The 22,049-nt window shown below is 47.8% G+C and overlaps 1 long non-coding RNA gene and 1 pseudogene across 1 annotated transcript; one reads left to right on the top strand and one right to left on the bottom strand.

Annotated features, from left to right (window-relative positions):
• The first annotated feature begins 2,208 nt into the window (after positions 1–2,208).
• Positions 2,209–5,851, top strand: LOC125136025 (uncharacterized). Its single transcript, XR_007137093.1, has 3 exons — positions 2,209–2,311; positions 3,580–3,671; positions 5,821–5,851. It is a non-coding gene; the product is annotated as an uncharacterized LOC125136025 (long non-coding RNA).
• Positions 5,852–17,176: 11,325 nt separating this feature from the next.
• LOC125135817 (40S ribosomal protein S29-like) lies at positions 17,177–17,438 on the bottom strand (annotated as a pseudogene).
• Positions 17,439–22,049: the final 4,611 nt, after the last annotated feature.

Here is a 22,049-nt window from a genome sequence, read left to right on the forward strand (position 1 = left end):
CTTGCTCAATGGGTTAAGGATCCGGCATTGCCGTGACCTGGGGTGTAGGTCGCAGACGCGGCTCAGATCTGCTGTTGCTGTGGCTCTGGCATGGCTGTGGTGTAGGCCGGCAGCTACGGCTCCAATTCGACCCCTAGCCTGGGAATTTCCATATGCCTCAGGAGCCACCCTAGATAGGACAAACAAAACAAAACAACCAGCTCTAAGAAGGATGTGTGTGTGCTGATTAGCATTTACTGATTTCTGTGGTGTACATACTTCCACCATGGCCAATTGCTTTGCTTTCTTTTTTTTTTTTTCTTTTTAGGTCTATGCCCACAGCATACAGAATTTCCCAGGCTAGAGGTCCAATCAGAGCTATAGCCGCCATCCTATACCGCAACCATAGCAACGCTGGATCCTTAATGCACTGAGTAAAGCCAGGAATCGAACTCACATCCTTATGGATACTAGTTAGGTCCATTACTGCTGAGCCACAGCAGGAACTCCAACAGTGGTCAGTTTCAGACTTCCAGTGTAATGTCATGGAACACAGAGTTGCATAGTATTTTCTTTTTATAATATTTCCACCAGATAGTTACCAAAATGTAAATATCCTTAAGAGGTGAAATCCTAGTAAAATACAGTAAAATAAATAGGAAGTAAAATAAATAGGAAGGATGAATTTTGTAATTTTTTGGGGGGGGCACATCTATGGCATGAAACAGTTCCCCAGCCAGGGCTTGGGATCAAACCTTTGCCACAGCAGCGACCCAAGCCACAGCAGTGACAAAGCCAGATCCTTAACCTGAGCCACCAGGGAACTCTGAAGTGATACATTTTGAGTCTTTTAATATGATTTAATTGTAAGTTTACATTATTTATTTATTTATTTATTTTTGTCTTTTTAGGGTCATACCTGAGGCATATAGAAGTTCGCAGGCTAGGGGTCGAATTAGAGCTGCAGCTGCCAACCTACACCACAGCCACAGCAATGCAGGATACTTAACCCAGTGAGCAAGGCCAGGGATCAAACAGGCATCCTCATGGATTACTAGCTGGGTTCTTAACACACTGAGCCATGACAGGAACTCCTAGATAACTTAATTTTTAATAGTTGCTATGTTTAATAACTGGCTTAACAAAATTCCTGAGAATTTAACAATTGGCTCTCATAAACCTGTATAAGCTGGCTGCAGCCACCACAGAATTAGCTCACGAGTCCTCATTTGGAGCCTGTGTCCTGGACAAATAGCATTTGTGTTTAAGTTCAGAACCTAGCAACCGGACAAGTGTTAAGGGCTGCTTCAATGTACTTCTTAAGAACCATTGCTCATTCCCCTGGAAACTGTATCCCTTCCCCCAGGACAGAGCCCAAAAGGTGACCTTTTCATTCCCTGGCTCTAAACTGTTTATCATTCTGATCCACAAGCACCTCCCCCAACTTCGCAGCGGGCTGTCTCAGGAATGCCCGGGACAGCACGCAAGGCGCTGTGGCCAGCCGCTTGCTGAAACCACGTCAGGTGCTCACAAGGTCATCCAGATGGCCAGAAAGAGAGCATTGGGCTTGGGAAGGAGTTGCAGGCTCCTGGGCTCGCAGCCCCAGAGCATTTGCACTGTTGGATTAGGAATGCCCTTGGCAAACAGACCTCATCAGCTCACTGCCCTCCCATGTTTCAAAACCTGGATCCAAACTACCATCTCTCAGAGTTCCAGTTGTGGCACAGTGGAAACAAATCTGACTAGTAACACTGAAGATGCAGGTTTGATCCTTGGTCTCACTCAGTAGGTTAACAATCTGGAGTTGCCATGAGCTGTGGTGTAGGTCGTAGACGCGGCTCGGATAAAGCAGCTGTAGCTCCGATTTGACCCCTAGCCTGGAAACTTCCATATGCCACAGGTTTAGCCCTAAAAAGACAAAAAAAAAAAAAAAAAAGCTAACTACCAGAGTTACTGTCATGGCTCAGCAGTTAACGAACTGGACTAAAATCCAAGAGGACCCAGGTTCGATCCCTGGCCTCGCTCAGTGGGTTAAGGATCTGGCATTGCAGATCCGGAGACTCGGATCCTGCATGGCTGTGGCTGTGGCATAGGCCAGCAGCTACAGCTCCAATTGGACCTCTAGCCTGGAAACTTCCAGATGCCGCAGGAGTGGCCCTAAAAAAAAGACCAAAAAAAAAAAAAAAAGCAGACTGCCTTCTCTCACTCAGTTTTAACCTCTTCTCTTCTCTAGCCCTTCAACAGAGACTGTCCTAATGTTGTCATAAAACCCACAGGCACTGGTGGCTTGTTCTAGAATGATCCCGCTTGAGCCTCATAACAACCCTATGAAGTAGGTGCTATTCTTATCCTAGTTCTGTGGAAGGGAAATCCAGGGCTTAGGGTGTGTGCTCATTTGCCCACAGTCATGGGGGAAGGACAAAGGGCTTTTAATTTCTTCTTCAACCCTCTTCCCTCACACAGTAGCCTCAGGGCAACTATGTGGTTGTTTTGCACACTTCAACATGTTGCTCACCACTAAATGTTCTCAGCCTAGGAGTTCCCATCGTGGCTCAGTGGCAACGAACCTAACCAGGATCCATGAGGATGCAGGTTCGACACCTGTCCTTGCTCAGTGGGTTAAGGATCCAGTGTTGCCGTGAGCTGTGGTGTAGGTCGCAGAGGCGGCTTGGATCCTGCGTTGCTGTTGCTGTGGCTATGGCTGGCAGCTGCAACTCCAATTTGACCCCTAGCCTGGGAACATCCATATGCTGCGGGTACAGCCCTAAAAAGACAAAAAAAAAAAAAAAAGATGGGAATATCTTGGAATTCCCACTGTGGCTCAGCAGAAAGGAACCTGACTAGTATCCATGAGGACGCAGGTTCGATCCCTGGCCTTGCTCAGTGGGTTAAGGATCTGGCGTTGCTGTGGCTGTGGTGTAGGCCGATAGCTGCAGCTCCAATTGGACCCCTAGCCTGGGAACTTCCATATGCTGCACCTGCAGCCCTAGGAAAAAAAAAAATGGGAATATCTTTTTACTTTTATTTTTTGGGCACGCCCTTGGCATGGGGAAGGTCCCAGGCCAGGAATCAAACCCTCACCACAGCAGTGATGACACTGGATCCTTAACTGTGAGGCCCACCAGGGAACTCCAAGCTGGGAATATCTTTAGCCTAATAAGTGCTGAAGAAGAGGGGCTGGCAGAGGTGAGGTTGAATATGCCAGTGAGAGAGGAGGGTCAAGGCCAGAGTTGGCTGAGACCACACATCCTGAGGGGTCCAAGCCCCTGACAGCAGACAGGAGAAGCTCTGCCTTCTTTCCTGGGGAGGAGGGGGCTGAAACGGTCACTGCCTGGTGGCTGCTACGTCCTTTGACAAGTGGGAGACACAGGATGAGGGGCACAAGAGTTGGGGGCACTGAGGAGGGTGGTGGAGTTTGTGAGAACCAGAGAAGGAAGTTGGCAAGAGGCGAGCTGAAGTTGTAAGTAACACACATGCGGTGGGACAGTCCTAGCAGGAATTACTGTCCAGTGGCCACCGACTTAGCCTTCTTTGTCAAGGCTGGTAGTCTGTAGCCCTTCGGTTCACTCCTTGTCATCAACTTACTTCTTTTGCCACCAGGAAGTGATACTCTCTCTCAGAATATAAGGACAGGCTCACCGTGGCTGCCCTGTACAAATGGCATGAGGCGTCTCTGGACATCCTTCCACCACGTAAGTTTCCAAGAAGAAGTCAGCTCTCTGCAACTGGGAGAAGGGCCCTCACCAGATACAGAATCAGCTAGCCCCTTGTTCTGGGACTCCCCAGTCTCCAGAATTGTTTTTTAGAGCCACACTCATGGCATATGGAAGTTCCCCGGCTAGGGGGTCCAATCAGAGCTGCAGCTGCCAGCCTACACCACAGCCACAACAAAGCAGGATACAAGCCCCATCTGCGACCTACACCACAGCTCACGGCAACAGCGAATCCTTAACCCACTGAGCGAGGTCAGGGATCAAACCATATCCTAATAGATACAAATAGGGTTCATTACCACTGAGCCATTATGGGAACTCTTTTTTTTTTTTTTTTTTAATGGCTTCACCCGTGGCATGTGGAAGTTCCTGGGCCAGGGACTGAATCCAAATTGCAGCTGCAACCTATCCAGAGCTGGGGCAATGTCGGATCCTTTAACCCACTGCGCCAGGCTGGGGAATGAACCCACACCCCTGTAGAAACCCTACCCGCCGTGGTCAGACTCTTAACCCGCTGCATCACAGTGGGAACTCCATCCTCTCATTTCATTACATAAAAATATGTCCTTGGAACCAGCCTCCTGGACTCAGTGTAGATGCAGAAATTCAAGATAAGCATTAGCCCTTTTCTTTTGAATCAGATTTACCTCTTCAGTCATTTAGACCTGAGTTTCATTAGGAGGTCATTAGGTTTCCTCTCTGATCTATTGGCAGTGGTTACACAGGTGGCTCACCTGGAAGGAGTTCTGTGCTCAATTAGTCAGGTCTGCCAAGGGCAAGGCAGCTGGAGAGTTAAGACCTAAGCTAAATATTTGCCCAAGCTGGTAAGAGGTGGAGTAGATGGTAGATGTTGGGATTAGCTTTGCAGAAAAGCTTAAAAAGGAAGGGGATTAAATATTCTACAGAAGGCTTTGCAGTCTCCATGCCGAGGATGAGTAGAGAGTGGTATGGATGCTGACTGAGAACGCCTGTGTCTATTTGGGGGCCCATCAAGGCAAGGGTATCCAGAGAAAGAAGCACCAACTGCAGCTCTTAGAGTTTGGACATCCCACGCCCTGTCCACACCCCCACCCCTACTGAACCCCAGGTACAAGGAGCAGGGCAATTACCAAGATTCTTGTGCAAGGCTTCCGTTTGGCACCCAGACCTGAAGAGATCAGGGAGGCCAAGGGTGTGTTGAAATAGCCTGGCAGGAGGAATGCTGAGCTTGTCTTCCTGCCAGAGACAGGCACAGTATGTACCAAATACAGCCTGGTCTTTTGCTCTAGGTACACATGGATCTAGATTCTGTGTGGCCTGAAGCTTACACTGTTGGGTTGGCTGGACAGGGAATCCTTTTTAAGAAAATAAGGCAAACTTGGAGTTCCTGTCGTGGTGCAGTGGTTAATGAATCCGACTAGGAACCATGAGGTTGCGGGTTCGGTTCCTGGCCTTGCTCAGGGGGTTAAAGGATCCGGCGTTGCCGTGAGCTGTGGTGTAGGTTGCAGATGCAGCTTGGATCCCAAGTTGCTGTGGCTGTGTTATAGGCTGGCGGCTACAGCTCAGATTGGACCCCTAGCCTGGGAACCTCCATATGCCACTTGAGTGGCCTCAGAAATGGCAAAAAGACAAAAAAAAAAGAAAAAAAAAGAAAAGAAAAGAAAAGAAAAGAAGGCAAACTTAGGTAGACCTTGGAAGGGAGCATGAAGTGAGTGAGGGACCCTGAAGCTGAAGCTTCAGAAAGGGGTATGTGGGGAGAAGAAAAGAAAATGGGATAAGGGAATACAGCATAAAGGAAGGAGTCTATTCTAAACTGGAGCAGGCAGGGGAAGGTTGACTTTTTTTTTCTTTTTTGTCTTTTCGTCTTTTCTAGGGACGCTTCCCGTGGCATATGGAGGTTCCCAGGCTAGGGGTCTAATTGGAGTTGTAGCCACCGGCCTACGCCAGAGCCACAGCAACGGCAGATCCGAGCCACGTCTGCAACCTACACCACAGCTCACAGCAACACTGGATCCTTAACCCACTGAGCAATGCCAGGGATCGAGCCCGCAACCTCATGGTTCCCAGTTGGATTCATTAACCACTAGGTCATGACAGGAACTTCGAGGTTGACTTTTTTCTTTTTCTTTTTTTTTTTTGTCTTTTCTAGGGCCGCACCCACAGGCTAGGGGTCTAATAGAAGCTACAGCCACCAGCCTACACCACAGTCACAGCAATGCTGGATTCTTAACCCACAGAGCAAGGCCAGGGATTGAACCTGCAACCTCATCGTTCCTAGTGGGATTCGTTAACCACTGAGCCATGATGGGAACTCCAGGGAAGCTGACTTCTGCGCTGCAAACCAGATGACAAGGATCCAGCCATGAGGCCATCTGTGTGAAGCACATTCTGCACAGAAGGAACAGCAAGTGCAAAGGTCCTGGGGCTGAAACAGCCTTGGGATGCCAGGACTGGGAGAAGATCAGTGTGCCTGGAGTATGGTGATCTGGGGGGAGGGAGGGATGGTGAGTTCAGAAGAATGGTCAGGGGATGGGCCTTGGGCCAAGGCCTGGTAGGGACACTGCTATTCCTGGCAAGGACACCATTATTCCGAGATCTGTGGGAGGCCATTGAAGGATTTTAAGTGGAGCTAAATATTAAAAGAGCATTGTGGTGGTGTGTAGAGAATGGCTTGCAGAAAATCCCAGAAAGAGGGTGGCCAGTGGAGGGTAAGGGTGTGTCAGCCACACCTGGTCCTTCTAGGTCTGACAGTCAGGGGGACAGCCACCAGACAGAGGGATGGTTCCGTCCATTTCCTCTGTGGCTCCCTCTGATGAGCCTCTCCCTGGGACTATCACTCACATTCACCCCACCAAGCACTTTGGGGACAAAAGTTGTAATCTGTACGTGTGCTGATGGACTTCATGGGTCTGGACAGCTTCTCAGGTCCTGGATCAAACCTGGGGGACATAAACCACCTCAAGCTGCCTTTTGCAAGCCCCAGGGGCCCCAGGAGCCCCAGGAGCCCCAGGAGCCCCAGGAGTGAGTGCCCCTATTTCCAGAATATCTGACAGCCACCTATGGGGTAGGAGGGAAGGATGCCCTCTGAGCGCCCTGCACCGTCTGGCTGGGACAGCAGTGGCCATGCCCTCTCCTCCACCTCCCATCTCCATGGGAACCTGGAACCCCAGAAATCCAACCCCCAAAACAAACATGCCACATACCCGAAGAGGAAGAAGGAATTGCATTGCTGCAGGTGGCTAATGAATAGGTCTGCCCCATGGTGAGGGGGGCAGGAAATGTAGGCAGGAAGAGGAGGGGCCAATGGGCCTGGAGCTCGTGGAGGCTGAGCCACGCTGTTTGGGAACCCCTGGCCTCTCTGCTAGGTTCCTCCCCTCCTCCACTGAACCAGCAAGAACCAGAGACCTCCCTGAACAAGGCCAGGACAGCATATTTGCAGGCCCTGGAATCTAAGGCCAGAAACCAATCAACATGGTACCCCAACTGTTTGGGACTTGGGAAGGGGAAAATCCAGGAGGTGAAGAGCTGGTCTCCTGGAGGTGTCTACCGGGAAGGGTTGGGTTTTAGCACTGAGCTTGAGAATTCCAAACAAAGAGCTTGGGGCCAGGGCAGACAGATTTGTAGGGGGCCAGGAGAAAAGGGTTTGCCCACAGTTCAGGTAGTGAGAGAGCGAGTTAAACTATAAAGGGGAAGGCAGAAAAATACCTCAAGGAGTTCCTGTCGTGGCTCAGCGGTAACAAATCTGACTAGTATCCATGAGGACTCAGGTTCGATCCCTGACCTTGCTCAGTGGGTTAAGGGTCCAGCTTTGCTGTGAGCTGTGTGTTAGGTTTGCTGAGGGAGGCACTTGCAAGGACAAGTTAATAAAGCAAAAGAGATTGATTACGGCATCAGAGGGGCACGGGCTGAGCTCAAGATGGCACCAGCTCTGACTGTGAGGAGGTGCTAAGCTTATAAAGGCTGTGGTGGGAATCTGTGGCTGGAGTTCATGGTGGAACATGTGGCAGGAACAACGAAGGAGGAGGAGGGGAAGGCCAGTGGAGGGGTAGGTGGGGAGGGCGGTTAATCCTTGTAGGTTGTTAATCTATGCTCCACATTCCGGGAAAGGATGTAGATCTTGTGCTGGGCTGTACCCATGTCCTCAGCAGGTCTTCAAGGTGAGCAGCCACATTTGGGTGGGGGTGGGGGTCCATCTCCATCCTCCTGGGAACCTATCACTGTGTGTACTCAGATCCTGCATGGCTGTGGCTGTGGCCGGCAGCTACCCGATTCAACTCCTAGCCTGAAAATTTCCATATGCCTTGGGCGTGGCCCTAAAAAAAGAGGAGGAGAAGGAGGAGGAGGAGGAGGAGGAGGGGGAGGAGGGGGAGGAGGAGGGGGAGGAGGGGGAGGAGGAGGGGGAGGAGGGGGAGGAGGAGGGGGAGGAGGGGGAGGAGGAGGGGGAGGAGGGGGAGGAGGAGGGGGAGGAGGGGGAGGAGGAGGGGGAGGAGGGGGAGGAGGGGGAGAAAAGAAGAAGAAGAAGAAAGAAAGAAAAACACCTTGAGAAACTTGACAAACTGGTTAACTGGTTATGGGATCCCAGCAGGCCTGCCTAAGAGGGAGCAATAGTTAGGGCGGTGCTGGGGATCCTAGTTAGAAACAAGCAGCCAACCATCAAACATGGAAACAATGAGCCTGGAAACAATGGTTGTGGCCTGAATCCTTTATACCAGTAATGACGGCAGGCCCCAGTCAGACCCTGCCCCTATTCAACAGAAAATTAAGACAGATAAAGCTATCTTTGGAGAGGTATGGCAGTGACAGTTGGGCTCAGCCATCAGTAGATGAGACCAAAAGATGGAAAAGGCTCTAATGCAGGTAAGCTGTGGGGCCCCAGGAAGATACGATTGTAAACAGGTAAAGGAAACCTCATTCCATCTCCTTTTCTTGATCAGGAGAATGCTCTTGGGATGGGGTGGGGCAGTGGATTGATGAAGAGCCAGAAGATGGCAGTGTCTACCCAGGGAGGGACAGTGGGTTGGTCCCCCTGGCTAAGGAGCTGTCCCTCACCTGACCACGGCCAGATCACCCCCAGGCATGCAGTCCCCTATGGCACCTTGCCATGATCCAAGCCTGCTAGGTCTTCCTCCTTAGCCTGGTGCCTGAGTTGGCCTGGCCCCGAGGTAGGGCCAGGCAGGTAAAAGAGCCCAGGCCAGCTGTGGACCAGTGGGGCAGCCCTGGCCTTTGAAATCTAAATGAAATCTCCTCCTGGAGTTTCCCATTGTCACTCAGTGGTGGTAAACCTGACTAGTATCCATGAAGATGCAGGTTCAATCCCTGGCCCTGCTCGGTGGGTTAAGCATCCAGCATTGTTGTGAGCTGTAGTATAGGTTGGAGATGTGGCTTGGATCTGGAGTTGCTGTGGCTGCGGTGTAGGCTGGGGTCTGCAGCTCCAATTCAACCCCTAGCCTGGGAACTTCCATATGCCGCAGGTGCAACCCTAAAAAAATGATAATAAATAAATAAAATCTCCCACTTGCATCCCACAAGAAGTGGGACCTCTAGCTTTCTCCTCACTGTTTCCAGGGTTCAAGACTCTTATCTTCCAGGCCCCCTGGCCAGAGTCCTGTACCAATGACCTCCTAAGTCCTTTCCTCTCACTTCTCTGTCTTTTGTCTTCCCTCTGCTGTGCATCCATCCAGGACTTAAGGTCAGCCTCTTGTCTGTGATTTCTCCATGGACAAGTCATAGGTTGGGGCCATAGATAAGTATACCTGGCAGGGAAACAAACAATGTAAAATGGGATATTACAGTTCTTGGGCTTAAAAGTTCTTTGGTATCAGGAGTTCCTGCTGTGGCACAGTGGGTTAATGATCAGCTTGTCTCTGTGAATGCTTTGCTTCAATCCCTGGCCCACCGAAGTGGGTTAAGGAACCAACATTGATGTATCTGTGGCATAGGTTGCAGTTCCAGCTCAGATTCGATCCCAGGCTGGGGAACTTCTGTATACTGCAGGTGTGGCTGAAAAAGAAAAAGGAAAAAAAAATTCTTCCATATCAAAATTCCAATGATTTTTTCCTGCAGAAATAGAAAAATCCATCCTAGTCCTGCAGCCATTAAACACCAGCTTTGAGAAACAATGCAAGCTTGCCTCTCCCCTGATCCTTATCTGCGGCCCTATTTTCCACTCCCAAAACTATAAAACCACCTCCTAATCTCTCCCAAGGGGAGCAGAGTCTTTAAGGAATTAGCCTGATGTGGCCTCCTTTGCCCGGCAAAGCAAAAAAGCTATCTTGTTCTCCTTTGCCCCCAAAAAGAAAGAAACAAAAGGCCATTATAAAATGTACACTGAATCTCAAAAGCCCCTGAATAGCCAACACAATCTTGAAAAATACAAAGTTGGGAGTTCCTATCTTGGCTCAGTGGTAACAAACCCAACTAGAATCCTTGAGGATGCAGGTTCGATCCCTTGCCTTGCTCAGGGGTTAAGGATCTGGCATTGCTGTGAGCTGTGGCGTAGGTCGCAGATGCAAGTTCCATATGCCATGCGAGTGGCCCTAAAAAAAAAACAAAAAAAAAAAGAAAGAAAAAGACGAAGTTGGAGGCCCCACACTCTTCCTGATTCCAAAACTTACTATAAAGCTACAGTAATCAAAACAGCGTGCTATTAGCATAATGCAGACATATAGGCCAAAGAAACAGAAAAAAGAACTCAGAAACAAACCCTCTTGTATATAGTCCAGTGATCTTCAACAGATGTGCCAAGACCAGTCGATAGGAAAAGGACGGTCTTTTCAACAGTCAGGGCTGGGAAACTAGAGGTCCACATGCCGAAGAAAGGGAAAAAAAAAGGTTGGAGGAGTTTCTGTAGTGGCTCACTGGTGAACGAATCCGACTAGGAACTATGAGGTTTTGGGTTCGATCCCTGGCCTTGCTCAGTGGGTTAAGGATACGGCGTTGCCGTGAGCTGTGGTGTAGATCAAAGACACAGTTCAGATCCCACATTGCTGTGGCTCTTTCGTAGGCTGGCAACTACAGCTCCAATTAGACCCCTAGCCTGGGAACGTCCCTATGCCGTGGGTATGGCCCTAAAAAGCCAAAAAAAAAAAAAAAAGGGTTGGACCCTTACCTAAAAATCACATACAGAAATTCACTCAAAATGGAACAAAGACCTAAACATAAGAGCTAAAACCAAAACTCTTAAAATGAAGAATTGAGGAAAGTCTCCATAACATTGGGTTTGGTAATGGTAGTCAAGAGATAACTCACATTATCCATGGTATAATTCCCTTTGGAGAACTCCTAGAGTTATTGATTAATGGGTTCTGAGTTTCAGTGTAGGAAGCTGAAAAGAATTCTGGAGATACATGCCGGTGATACTTACACAAGGCGAATGTACTTAATGCCCCTGAACTGTACACCTAGAAATGGTTAAGATAATAAGTTTTTTGTTATTTTGCTTTGTTTTTGCTTTTTCTTAGGGCCACACCAGTGGCATATGGAGGTTCCCAGGCTAAGGGTCTAATCAGAGCTACAGCCACCAGCCTCCGCCAGAGCCACAGCAATGCCAGGTCTGAGACAAATCTGTGAACTACACCACAGCTCATGGCAATGCCAGATCCTTAACTCACTGAGCAAGGCCAGGGATCGAACTCGCAATCTCATGGTTCCTAGTCGGATTCATTTCCGCTGCATCACACTAGGAACTCCGACAACACTGGATCTTTAACCAGATCCTTAACCTGCTGTGCCACAAGAGCACCTTGTATCACATCTTCTTTACCCAGTCATCTGTGCATGGACATTTAGGTTGTTTCCATGTCTTGGCTGTTGTAACTAGGGCTGCTATGAGCATAGAGGTGCATGGATCTTTCTGATTTATGATTTCCCTGGATATATGCTCAGGGGTGGGATTGCAGGATCCCATGTAGTCCTATATTTAATTTTTTAAGGAAACTCCATACTGTTCTCTATAGTGGCTGTACCAGTTTACATTCTCGCCAACAGTGTAGGAGGTTCCTTGTTTCTCCACACCTTTTCCAGCATTTATTGTTTGTATTTTTCTTTCCTTTTAGGGCCACATCTACAGCATATGGAGGTCCCCAGGCTAGGGGGCAAATAGGAGAGCTGCAGCTGCCAGCCTACGCCACAGTCATAGCAATGCCAGATCTGAGCCTCATCTGTGAACTAAGTCTCTGAGCCTCATCTGTGAACTGAGTGATGGATTCTTTACCCACTGAGGGAGGCCAGGGATCAAACTCGCATCCTCATGGATACTAGTCAGATTCTTTTTTTTTTTTTTTTTTGTAGAAAAGACAAGTTTATTGACGCAAGAGATGCTGTTAACACAGTGGGTCAACTTCCTTGATAATCAGGGAGGGCTGACTCTGGGCATGTGGTCGAGTCTGTTTTTACCCTAGTCAGATTCTTAACCCACTGAGGCACAATGGGTACTCCTAGGTTTTTTGATGGTGGCAATTCTGACTAGTGTGAAGTGATAACTCATTATAGGTTGTTTTTCTTTTTTTCTTTTGTCTTTTTAGGGCCGCACTGTGGCATATGGAACTTCCCAGGCTAGGGGTCCAATCTGAGCTGTAGCCGTCGGCCTACACCATAGCCACAGCGACGTGGGATCCAAGCCTCTTCTGCAACCTGTACCACAGCTCACAGCAACGCTGAATCCTTAACCCACTGAGCAAGAAAACCGAGATCAAAACCTCGTCCTCGTGGATACCAGTTGGGTTCCTTAACAGCTGAGCCATGATGGGAACTCCCTCATCATAGTTTTGATTTGCATTTCTCTAATAATTAGTGATATTGAGCATCTTTTCATGTGCCTGTTTCCCATAAGACAGTAATTTTTATGTTGTGTGTATTTTGCCACAATTTTAAAAAAAACTGTCCTTTGTCTCTGCCACTTTGTCCCTGCCAATGGAATTTCTCACTGGACACATACCTCCCAGCCTGAGGCTCCTGACATTTTGCTCTGGTCCCTTTTCATTTTTCTGTCCTCCTCCCCTGTCTTCTCTCCTTTTTGGGGTCCTTCTCCTGTTTCTGTTAACGACCCCTATAAAGCTGTTTAGTTCCTCATGTTTTTAACCATGTCCCTGGCACCTCCCCTTCCTCAACCAAAGTGGCTGATTGAGATATTTTCCTAAACAAAGACTGTTCTCCCCCTACTAAATGCATTGACAGCATGACATCTGGTGTATACATTGCCCTCCTGAGAACCTGAGTCATCCAAGTCCACAGCTGAGACTCCATCTTCTCTCTACCAGCTGCCAGTCTGCTGGTGGACCTCAGGGCCCCAGGAGGGCTTCTGTCAAGCGTTAAAGCCCCTCTGGGCATCCTCTTTGCAGCCTGCTGCCAGCCCCTGCAGGCAGCATTCTATCTCCTGAGCATCACATATCAAGCCTCAGCCACACAGGGCCTGCAGAGAAAGCAGAGAATGATGATAACAAAAGGGATCCCCATGCCCAGGCCAAGTGAACTCAGTTCAGGATGCAGAGACACTTGGGGGCCAGAGCTGCGGAGGAGACGGGAGGTGATGCAGTACTGGACATGGAGGAAGCTGGCACCTGCCTGATAGCCTGAGAGGTGTGTGCGCATGCGTGTGAATAGACATCCCTGGGGATATCTTGGGGATGAGAAAGATTAAAAGAAAGACAAGGAGCTCTCCAGATGGGTGAATGTGACAAGCCCCACAGGGCAACAGACAATGCAATGTGTTCCAGACATAGATTCCAAAGCAGAGGCAAGAGCTGGCCCATGAGAAATCTTTAGAACAAAAACCCATCACTTGTTAAGTGCTTCCCAAGTGCCAGGCGTTAAAAACTGCAATTACTTCTGCTACATGCCAGGCATTGTTCTAAGCCAGCTGTCTAAATAAACATACAGTGCCAGCCACCTATGGGATTTAAAATATGCTGGTAACTGCATTTTATTTTATTTACTGTTTAAGAAAGGCAAACAGAAGATTATCAACATGTATACCTAACATATGCATGGGAGATAACCAGTGGAATATTGTGCTCTGTTTTTTGTTTTTGTTTTTTTTTTTCAGGGCTGCACCCACAGCATATGGAAGTTCCCAGGCTAGGGGTCAAATTGGAGCTGCAGTTGCCAGCGTATGCAACAGCCAGAACAATGCTGGGTCCAAGCTGCATCTGCAACCTACAGCACAGCTCATGGCAATGCTGAATCCTTAACCCAATGAGCGAGGCCAGGGATCAAACCTGCATCCTCATGGATACTAGCCAGGTTTGTTACCCCAAGCCACAACAGGAACCTTTTGTGCTCTGCATTTTCAAATTTTCTTTCTTTCTTTCTTTCTTTTTTTTTTTTTTTGGCTTTTCTAGGACCACACCCACGGCATATGGAGGTTCCCAGACTAGTAGGGGTCCAATCAGAGCTGTAGCTGCCGGCCTACGCCACAGCCACGGCAACATGGGCTCCAAGCCGAGTCTGCGACCTATACCCCGGCTCATGGCAATGCCAGATCCTTAACCCACTGAGTAAGGCCAGGGATCGAACCTGCAACCTCATGGTTCCTAGTCAGATTCATTAACCACTGAGCCATGACAGGAACTCCTTTAAAGTTTCTTAAGAAGGGAAATTAATTGTAAGATATGTTCTATTTAACTTAAAAGATGCAAAATATTAATTATCAGTGAGATGTTTTACACTCTCTTATTAGGTCTCCAAAGTCTAACATGAATTTACACTTACAACATGTTTTAGTTTGAAGGAGCCACATTTCAAGTGCTCAGTGGGTACAGGTGGCTGAAGGCTACTGGGCAGAGTAGTTTAGATATATTAATTCTCAATGTAAACTCTTTGGATATATTAATGCACTTAGTCCCCTTCATCATGCTTTTGTTAGCCTCGTTTTACAGAGGGCATAGGCACTTTGCCCAAGGCCACCCAGAAGGTGCCTGAGGCAGAATCTGAGCTCAGCAAGTATGGGCTGAGGATACTTGTCTCATTTCCCTGAGGACTTATAGGAAGACCGCCTGCTCTTATTCCCTCTGCTTTACAGGGGGGGAACTGAGGATAAGAGAGACCAAAGGCTCTTGCCCTGTAGGTTGTCCAGGTGAGATCTGAGCTATGTAGGGGGAACACCTGGGAGGCATCACACTGCAGTGAGTGCCTGGGAAGGAAAGGCTGGGTGTGGCTATCTGCATCCCACACTTGAGGTTAAATCTGCATTGAGAGGGAGGAGGGAGGGAATGGGATGGGCTGGGAGTTTGGAGTTAAGAGATGGAAACTATTGCATTTAGAATGGATAGACAACAAGATCCTACTGTAGAGCACAGGGAAGTCTATCTAATCCCTTAGGATAGATCATGATGGAAAAGAATATTTAAAAAAATAATGTATATATATATATATATATGTATAACTAGTCATTTTGCTGTACAGCAGAAATTGACACAACATTGTAAATCAACTATTCTTTAGGGAGTTCCCATTGTGGCACAGTGGAAATGAACCTGACTAGTATCCATGAGGATGTGGGTTCGATCTCTGGCCTTGTTCAGTGGGTTAAGGATCTGGTGCTGCTGTAAGCTGTGGTATAGTTCGCAGACAAGGCTTGAATCCCACATTGCTCTGGTTGCGGTGCAGGCCAGCTGGCAGCTGCGGCTCCATTCAACCCCTAGCCTGGGAACTTCCATATGCCACAGGTGTGGCGCTAAAAAAGCCAAAAAAAAAATCAACTATATTTTAATTAAAAAAAATGTTTTAAAGCAGGAAAAAAAAAAGATCTGCTTTGAAAAGTTCAAAGGAGACGCTCCCTGGTGGCTCAGTGGGTTGAAGTTCCGGTGTTGTCACTACTGTGACTTGGGTCACTGCTATGACACAGGTTCAATTCCTGGCCCCCGGGAACTTCCACATACTGGAGGCCAAAAAAAAAAAAAAAGTTCAAAGGAAAAATGACCTCATGGCTTGAAGCAGGAGGGAAAAAAACTTGTTTGTACCATTTTCTTTTTTTTTTTTTTTGGTCTTTCTGCCATTTCTTGGGCTGCTCCTGCTGTATATGGAGATTCCCAAGCTAGGGGTCCAATCGGAGCTGTAGCCGCCGGCCTATGCCAGAGCCACAGCAACTCGGGATCCGAGCCGCGTCTGCAATCCACACCACAGCTCACGGCAACGCCGAATCCTTAACCCACTGAACAAGGCCAGAGATCGAACCTGCAACCCCATGGTTCCTAGTCAGATTCATTAACCACTGAGCCATGACGGGAACTCCTGTACCATTTTCTATACAATCTTTTTTTTTTTTTTGTCTTTTTGCCTTTTCTAGGGCTGCACCCATGGCATATGGAGGTTCCCAGGCCAGGAGTCTAATTGGAGCTGCAGCCACCGGCCTATGCCAGAACCACAGCAATGCCAGATCTGAGCCACGTCTCTATCCTACACCACAGCTCACAGCAACGCTGGATCCTTAACCCACTGAGCAAGGCCAGGGATCAAACCCACAACCTGGTGGTTCCTAGTCGGATTTGTTAACCACTGAGCCACAACAGGAATTCCTACACAATCATTTTCAATGGCTGCCTAACAGTCTATCAAAGAGTGCACCGTAATTTATTTCAGCAGCTGCTATTTGTGGGTGATTTTTTCGCTAATATAAATGGCCCTGCAATGAACGTTCTTATAAATTCCTTTTTGCCAATAATCCACTGTACAGGTGAAAAGTTTTGATTCTCCACTACTTCGTTGTCTGGCATTCAAGGAGGGTAGGAAGGAGCCCTGTGAACACGCAATTCTAACGTGTCTCCTTGCATAGAAGAATCCTTGAACTTGACTACTTGTAGGTTCATAATTTCACTTGCTCACCACACAGGCTGGTTTCATTTACTTTGGACATGTGGTTCCACCTACCTTCCTGCTCTTGGATGAGCTTCTGTATGAGAGGAAACATTCCTGGGCTACAGCGTGGGCCCAGGCTGCCTCACCTATGGGCACATTATGCAAAAAACGACTTTTTCAGGTCTTCTGTAAACCCTGCTTTCAAGAGGGCCATGTTAGACCCTCTTCACCTCCTGCTTCATGGAAATGTTTATACAGGTTGCTGGTTTCCTCCCAGTTCATCGACTGCCCTTTTACCCCTCAGTCTGATGTTACCTCTTATTCGGTGGGCACTTTTCATGCTGGCTGAAGCTCAATTGAAACAGTGCCGTCCATTGCTTTTCTATGTTTTTAACTAGAGTGTAGGGGTTTTTTGAGGGGAGGGGGTAAATGTTTATTTTATATTTTTTATTATTTATTTATTTTGTCTTTTTGCTTTTTAGGGCCGCACCCATGGCATATGAAGGTTCCCAGGCTAGGGGTCAAACTGGTGCTACAGCTGCCAGCCTACACCACAGCCATAGCCAGGGTGGGATCTGAGCCCCGTCTGCGACCTACACCACAGCTCCCCTGCAACAGCGGCTCCTCAACCCACTGAGCGAGGCCAGGGATCCAACCCACAGCCACTTGGTTTCTAGTCTGATTCGTTTCCTCTGTGCCAGGACAGGAGCTCCAAATGTTTATTTTATATACAAAGAACTAGCATTGTTTCTGCATAAGGTAGATGTCCTGGAGGACCCATTCAAGGAAGCTCACTTAGTCCAACCTAATGAAGCCAGGATCCTTCACATGCTGGCAGAAGCGCTGGTGGCACATATTGAGGCTGTATTTCCGGATCAGACGGTGCCAGTTTGAGCAGACGCAGCAAGAGCGAGAACCCTGGCCGAATTTTCTCGGATGACTCCAGAAGAGCTGCTAGTGACCCATCTTGCTCTCTCAGCTGCAAGGAGTAAAAGAGTAGAGTGGAAATTTTAAATTAGGGTGCTGAATTATTAGAGGGGGAAGACACAACCACCCACACACATTGAATTATGTGTATACATCTTTCTAGGCAAATCTTGCTTATTTTCATTCAATTTCCAAAAGGGTCTGAGACCCACAGGAGGGTCAGAACCAGGCTTGGAGCACGTGGGTCTGAGTGACCATCAGATTGGATTTCTCGCCCTTTGCTCTTTTGAACTTTTTCAGGCCAAGAACCACCCTTCTCCTGACTCCTCCCTTTCTCTTCTCCACCCCAGGGACAGGCTTTCTATTCCAGACCATCCATCACAAAGAGACCTGCCTTTGGGGCTCTATGAATGTGCTTTACTCTGTGTGTGTGTGTGTAGGTGGCAGCCAGTGGTACTTGTAGTAGACCTTTGCTCTAGTGGATACTCTGCTTGCTCCCTGCCCCACAGGCTGAGGTTCAAATTCTAGCCAGAAAAAAAAAAAAAAAGTTACAAATTACTTCCTGAAACTGTTGTGTTTCTCATGACCAGCAATAACCTTCAGGGTGAAAACCTGAAATGCCAAGAGCTTGTGGTATTGATTGCCTTCTCTCCCTCTTTTTTTTTTTTTTTTAAATTTTAATTTAACTTTTTTTTTGGCTACACCCATGGCATGCAGATGTTAATAGGCCAGGGATCAAATCTGTGCCACAGCAGCAACCCAAGCCACAGCAGTGACAATGCCAGGTCCTCAACCAACTGAGCAACTGGGAAACTCTGCCTTCTCTCTTTTGTTAATTACCTGGTGTGTTTGTGTGCTAGGGCTGCCATAATAAAGTACCAGATACCAGAGACTTAACAGAAATTTATTTTCTTATGGTTCTGGAGGCTAGAAATCCAAGATGAAGGAGTTGGCAGGGTTGGCTCCTTCTGAGGCTTCTTGGTTTGCAGATGGTCATTTTTTCCCTGTGTCTCTACATGGCTTTCCCTCTAAAAGCATCTGTGTCCTCATCTCCATTTCCTACAAGGACATCAGTTCTGTTGGATAAGGGCCCATCCTAATGACCTCATGTTTACTTACCTCTTTAAAGGCACTTTCTCCAAATACAGTCACCTTCTGAGGTACTGGGGGTTAGGACTTTAACATGAATTTGAAGGATACAATTCAGCCCATGATACATGTTACTTTTTTGAGGTGACAAAAGCAACATATGTTCACCATAGAAAATTTCCAGAAAAAAAGAAACTAAAGGATCTCTGAAAAAATTATTGTATTTCTTTGTTTTTTGTAAAGTATACAAAGTGAAAGCGAAAGCAGAGCTCTCTGTCTCCACTTCACGACTGTAATAACGTGGGGCATGTCTCACACCTCTTCTGAGCTTGTACAGGCTGCTTCCAGGAATGTCCTTGTCCCTGCCTCCCTACCTGGTCATGCCATGTTCTACATGTTCACATATTCCTGGAGAAAACATCTCCCATGCCAGGGTAGCTGCGGATTAACTCTGCACAAATTCACAATGACTCTAGAATTGTATTGTAGAAGGGTACGCAAGCTGTTAATAATTAGAACTCAGATTTAAAAAGAAATCATCAGAGTTCCGTCGTGGCTCAGTGGTTATCGACTCCGACTAGGAACCATGAGGTTTTGGGTTTGATCCCTGGCTTTGCTCAGTGGATTAAGGATCCGGCATTGCCGTGAGCTGTGGTGTAGGTTGCAGACGCGGCTCGGATCCCTAGTTGCTGTGGCTCTGGCGTAGGCTGGCAGCTACAGCTCCTAGCCTGGGAACCTCCATATGCCGCATGTGCAGCCCTAGAAAAGGCAAAAAGACAAAAAATAAATAAATTAATTAATTAATTAAAAAGAAATTGTAGAGGAGTTCCCACTATGGCTCAGTGGGTGACCAACCCGACTAATACCCATGAGGATGAGGGTTCAATCCCTGGCCTCGATCAGTGGGTTAAAGATCTGGCATTGCCATGAGCTTCGATGTAGGTCACAGACACAGCTCAGATCTGGTGTTGCTGTGGCTATGGCGTAGGCCGGCAGCTACAGCTCCAATTCGACCCCTAGCCTAGGAACTTCCATATGCTGCTGGTGTGGCCCTAAAAAAAAAAAAAAAGAAAGAAATTATAGAAAAAAGGCCTCTGAGTTCCCCTCATGACTCAGTGGTTAATGAACCTGACTAGCATCCATGTGGACTTGGGTTTGATCCCTGGCCTTGCTCAGTGGGTTAAGGATCTGGCGTTGCCAGTGAGCTGTGGTGTGTAGGTCGCAGACGTGGCTCAGATTACCCATTGCTGTGGCTCTGGCATAGGCCAGCAGCTACAGCTCGGATTGGACCTCTAGCCTGGGAACCTCCATATGCCTCCACTGTGGCCCTAAACAGACAAAAACAAAAAAGAAGCAAGCAAGCAAGCAAGCAGGCAGGCAGGCATAGAAGAATAAGCAAGACTTGTTGGAATAGCCTCTGTAAGGCACTGAAATGTTGACTCTGCTTGAGTTTAGGTAATGGGGGCCAGTAAATTATTTTTCCTGTATTTCCTTAAATGAGTTTATACAATGATATTAATGTATGTGTCTGTCTGTGTGTGTATTTTTGCTTTTTTTTTTTTTTTTTTTTTTTTTTTAGGGCTAAACATGAGGGATATGGAAGTTCCCAGGCTAGGGGTTGAACTGGAGCTAAAGCTGCCGGCCTACACCACAGCCACAGCGACATGGGATCTGAGCTGTGTCTGTGACCCACACCATGGCTCACGGCAACACTGGATCTTTTTTTTTTTTTTTTTTGTCTTTTTGCTATTTCTTGGGCTGCTCCCACGGCATATGGAGGTTCCCAGGCTAGGGGTCCAATCGGAGCTGTAGCCACCGGCCTAAGCCAGAGCCACAGCAACGCGGGATCCGAGCCGCGTCTGCGACCTACACCACAGCTCACGGCAACGCCAGATCGTTAACCCACTGTGCAAGGGCAGGGACCGAACCCGCAACCTCATGGTTCCCAGTCGGATTCGTTAACCACTGTGCCACGACGGGAACTCCATCACCGGATCTTTAACCCCCTGAGCGAGGCCAGAGATCAAACCTTCATCCTCATGGATACTAGTCAGGTTTGTAACCCCATGTGCCACAATGGGAACTCCTTAAAGTATAGTTGATTTACAACGTTGTGTCAATTTCTGCTGTACAGCAAAGTGACTCAGATATATATATACATATATTATTTTTTTACTATTTTTTTATGGCCACACTAATGACATATGGAAGTTCCTGGGCCAGGTATTGAATCCAAGCCCCAGTTGCAGCAGCGCCAGATCCTTTAACCCAGTGGTAAAGAGGGGCAGAGGCCGAACCCATGCCTTCCCAGAGACCTGAGCCCCTGCAGTTGGACTCTTAACTCACTGAACTACAAGGGGAACTCCCTGTATTACTTTTTATAATGGAGGAAATAAACAACTGTAATAGGATACTGCCAGAGAGGACAATCAAAAGGAACTTTTAGTTCTGTCCAGAACAAGAAGATGAAAGAGCAGGCCAGCTGAGAGTCGCTGCTGCTGAATATGCGGGAGCAAGGCTGGCAGGAGAAATTCCCATGTGAGCGGGCCTTTGCCTGTTAGGCCTGGAGGAGGAGGGCCAGCGTGCGCACGTATGTGCGTGCGTATATGTGCGTACGTACCTGTGTGCGTGCGTACGTGCGCGTGCGCATCGCCGAGGGGGAACTGGCTCTTCGCTCGTCTGCGGCAAGTTAGAGGGTTTGGTAAAGAGCTGCTGGCTCCTTGAAATAAGGTCCTTTGGCCTGGGCTAATTTTATCCCTGTCGCTGCGGAATGGGATGCTGAGTCATCGCCTGCGGCCTTTGAAAGATGACAACGGAAAATGAGCTGGAAAGTTGGAGAGGGTCAGAAGGTCGTTCCCGATTTTGAAAGGAAAGAAAGGGGAGACTTTAAACACTGAGCCAAAGGGCTGAACCCGAATAAAGAGGTAATTTGGAAAGCCCCGGAAAAGAAGCTATGATTCGTGGGAGCCAGAGTGGGTTCATCAGCCCCAGCTCCACCTCCACAGCACCCTTGGCTTGAAATGCTGGATGCAGTTATCCTGGGTTCAGCAGGTCTCCAAACAGACCTCTTGTTGTGTGTAGACTTGTAGTGGTGAGGGAGAAGTATGTGGCAGATACCAGTATAATTCGGTCAGATGGTAGCAGGTGGAATTATCATAGCCCCCAAATCAGCGAATTGATTGATGTCAAGGTTTATGTCCAAAAGTTTTGTCCTGTTCAACATTCCAGGCTAGGGGTTGAATCAGAGCAACAGCTACCAGCCTACACCACAGCCACAGCAACACCAGATCCAAGCCACAGCTCACAGCAATGCCAGCTCCCCAACCCACTGAGCATAAGACCAGGGTTCAAACTCTCATCCTCATGGATACTAGTCAGATTCGTTTCCACTGCGCCAAGACGGGAACTTCAACGCCAATATTTTTAATCTAGTGCTAGGGATTAGGGATGCAACAGAAAACAGGTAAGATATACCCGTCCTCATGGAGTTTATAAACTAGTATAATCTATTCATTTACTAAGGAAATTTGGTTTTTTGTTAAGGAAATACAACTATTCCTTTGACCTCAT

This window comes from Phacochoerus africanus, chromosome 9, assembly GCF_016906955.1.
Source record: "Phacochoerus africanus isolate WHEZ1 chromosome 9, ROS_Pafr_v1, whole genome shotgun sequence".
Taxonomy (NCBI): Eukaryota; Metazoa; Chordata; class Mammalia; order Artiodactyla; family Suidae; genus Phacochoerus; species Phacochoerus africanus.